A 2,500-nucleotide genomic window follows, 5' to 3' on the forward strand; every position below is an offset into this window, starting at 1 on the left:
CAGCCTGGCAACGCCCGATCTCGTCTGATCTCGGAAGCTAAGCAGGGTCGGGCCTGGTTAGTACTTGGATGGGAGACCGCCTGGGAATACCAGGTGCTGTATGCTCTTTTGCTCATTCACTTAGAAACTGACATCTTGCAATATGCACAAGTAGTCCTTCATGAAAGGGGCTGGAAGCTGTTTTCATTTTGACACGAGAGAGAGAGAGAGAGAGAGAGACTACCTTGCATTGTCAATTGCTAAATCTGTATATGGATAAGTAGCCTATGGTTGTCAACTTATTTCGTACGGCCATACCAGCCTGGCAACGCCTGATCTCGTCTGATCTCGGAAGCTAAGCAGGGTCGGGCCTGGTTAGTACTTGGATGGGAGACCGCCTGGGAATACCAGGTGCTGTATGCTCTTTTGCTCATTCACTTAGAAACTGACATCTTGCAATATGCACAAGTAGTCCTTCATGAAAGGGGCTGGAAACTGTTTTCATTTTGACACGAGAGAGAGAGAGAGAGAGAGAGACCACCTTGCATTGTGAATTGCTAAATCTGTATATGGATAAGTAGCCTATGGTTGTCAACTTATTTCGTACGGCCATACCAGCCTGGCAACGCCCGATCACGTCTGATCTCGGAAGCTAAGCAGGGTCGGGCCTGGTTAGTACTTGGATGGGAGACCGCCTGGGAATACCAGGTGCTGTATGCTCTTTTGCTCATTCACTTAGAAACTGACATCTTGCAATATGCACAAGTAGTCCTTCATGAAAGGGGCTGGAAGCTGTTTTCATTTTGACACGAGAGAGAGAGAGAGAGAGACTACCTTGCATTGTCAATTGCTAAATCTGTATATGGATAAGTAGCCTATGGTTGTCAACTTATTTCGTACGGCCATACCAGCCTGGCAACGCCTGATCTCGTCTGATCTCGGAAGCTAAGCAGGGTCGGGCCTGGTTAGTACTTGGATGGGAGACCGCCTGGGAATACCAGGTGCTGTATGCTCTTTTGCTCATTCACTTAGAAACTGAAATCTTGCAATATGCACAAGTAGTCCTTCATGAAAGGGGCTGGAAGCTGTTTTCATTTTGACACGAGAGAGAGAGAGAGAGAGAGAGAGACCACCTTGCATTGTCAATTGCTAAATCTGTATATGGATAAGTAGCCTATGGTTGTCAACTTATTTCGTACGGCCATACCAGCCTGGCAACGCCCGATCTCGTCTGATCTCGGAAGCTAAGCAGGGTCGGGCCTGGTTAGTACTTGGATGGGAGACCGCCTGGGAATACCAGGTGCTGTATGCTCTTTTGCTCATTCACTTAGAAACTGACATCTTGCAATATGCACAAGTAGTCCTTCGAGAAAGGGGCTGGAAGCTGTTTTCATTTTGACACGAGAGAGAGAGAGAGAGAGAGAGACTACCTTGCATTGTCAATTGCTAAATCTGTATATGGATAAGTAGCCTATGGTTGTCAACTTATTTCGTACGGCCATACCAGCCTGGCAACGCCTGATCTCGGAAGCTAAGCAGGGTCGGGCCTGGTTAGTACTTGGATGGGAGACCGCCTGGGAATACCAGGTGCTGTATGCTCTTTTGCTCATTCACTTAGAAACTGACATCTTGCAATATGCACAAGTAGTCCTTCATGAAAGGGGCTGGAAGCTGTTTTCATTTTGACACGAGAGAGAGAGAGAGAGAGACTACCTTGCATTGTCAATTGCTAAATCTGTATATGGATAAGTAGCCTATGGTTGTCAACTTATTTCGTACGGCCATACCAGCCTGGCAACGCCCGATCTCGTCTGATCTCGGAAGCTAAGCAGGGTCGGGCCTGGTTAGTACTTGGATGGGAGACCGCCTGGGAATACCAGGTGCTGTATGCTCTTTTGCTCATTCACTTAGAAACTGACATCTTGCAATATGCACAAGTAGTCCTTCATGAAAGGGGCTGGAAACTGTTTTCATTTTGACACGAGAGAGAGAGAGAGAGAGAGAGAGACCACCTTGCATTGTGAATTGCTAAATCTGTATATGGATAAATAGCCTATGGTTGTCAACTTATTTCGTACGGCCATACCAGCCTGGCAACGCCCGATCACGTCTGATCTCGGAAGCTAAGCAGGGTCGGGCCTGGTTAGTACTTGGATGGGAGACCGCCTGGGAATACCAGGTGCTGTATGCTCTTTTGCTCATTCACTTAGAAACTGACATCTTGCAATATGCACAAGTAGTCCTTCATGAAAGGGGCTGGAAGCTGTTTTCATTTTGACACGAGAGAGAGAGAGAGAGAGAGAGAGAGAGAGACTACCTTGCATTGTCAATTGCTAAATCTGTATATGGATAAGTAGCCTATGGTTGTCAACTTATTTCGTACGGCCATACCAGCCTGGCAACGCCTGATCTCGTCTGATCTCGGAAGCTAAGCAGGGTCGGGCCTGGTTAGTACTTGGATGGGAGACCGCCTGGGAATACCAGGTGCTGTATGCTCTTTTGCTCATTCACTTAGAAACTG

The 2,500-nt window shown here is 47.4% G+C and overlaps 8 non-coding genes and 1 pseudogene across 8 annotated transcripts in view; all 9 read left to right on the forward strand.

Moving 5' to 3' along the window:
* Nucleotides 1-105, forward strand: part of LOC146283200 (5S ribosomal RNA) — a 119-nt gene extending 14 nt beyond the window's left edge. The window contains exon 1 of the ribosomal RNA XR_014758926.1: nt 1-105. This exon is cut by the window's left edge and continues 14 nt beyond it. This is a non-coding gene — a ribosomal RNA (5S ribosomal RNA).
* Nucleotides 106-283: 178 nt separating this feature from the next.
* LOC146283201 (5S ribosomal RNA) lies at nt 284-402 on the forward strand. Its single transcript, XR_014761204.1, has one exon. It is a non-coding gene; the product is annotated as a 5S ribosomal RNA (ribosomal RNA).
* A 178-nt stretch (nt 403-580) lies between these two features.
* On the forward strand, nt 581-699 carry LOC146283202 (5S ribosomal RNA). Its single transcript, XR_014760547.1, has one exon. It is a non-coding gene; the product is annotated as a 5S ribosomal RNA (ribosomal RNA).
* A 174-nt stretch (nt 700-873) lies between these two features.
* Nucleotides 874-992, forward strand: LOC146283203 (5S ribosomal RNA). The gene has a single exon (XR_014761205.1). It is a non-coding gene; the product is annotated as a 5S ribosomal RNA (ribosomal RNA).
* A 180-nt stretch (nt 993-1,172) lies between these two features.
* On the forward strand, nt 1,173-1,291 carry LOC146283204 (5S ribosomal RNA). The gene has a single exon (XR_014758927.1). It is a non-coding gene; the product is annotated as a 5S ribosomal RNA (ribosomal RNA).
* A 178-nt stretch (nt 1,292-1,469) lies between these two features.
* On the forward strand, nt 1,470-1,578 carry LOC146283205 (5S ribosomal RNA; annotated as a pseudogene).
* A 174-nt stretch (nt 1,579-1,752) lies between these two features.
* LOC146283206 (5S ribosomal RNA) lies at nt 1,753-1,871 on the forward strand. Its single transcript, XR_014758928.1, has one exon. It is a non-coding gene; the product is annotated as a 5S ribosomal RNA (ribosomal RNA).
* Nucleotides 1,872-2,051: 180 nt separating this feature from the next.
* On the forward strand, nt 2,052-2,170 carry LOC146283207 (5S ribosomal RNA). Its single transcript, XR_014760548.1, has one exon. It is a non-coding gene; the product is annotated as a 5S ribosomal RNA (ribosomal RNA).
* A 186-nt stretch (nt 2,171-2,356) lies between these two features.
* LOC146283208 (5S ribosomal RNA) lies at nt 2,357-2,475 on the forward strand. The gene has a single exon (XR_014761206.1). It is a non-coding gene; the product is annotated as a 5S ribosomal RNA (ribosomal RNA).
* Nucleotides 2,476-2,500: the final 25 nt, after the last annotated feature.

The sequence above is a fragment of the Hypomesus nipponensis genome, chromosome 6, assembly GCF_054491055.1.
Source record: "Hypomesus nipponensis isolate SF chromosome 6, ASM5449105v1, whole genome shotgun sequence".
Lineage (NCBI taxonomy): Eukaryota > Metazoa > Chordata > Actinopteri > Osmeriformes > Osmeridae > Hypomesus > Hypomesus nipponensis.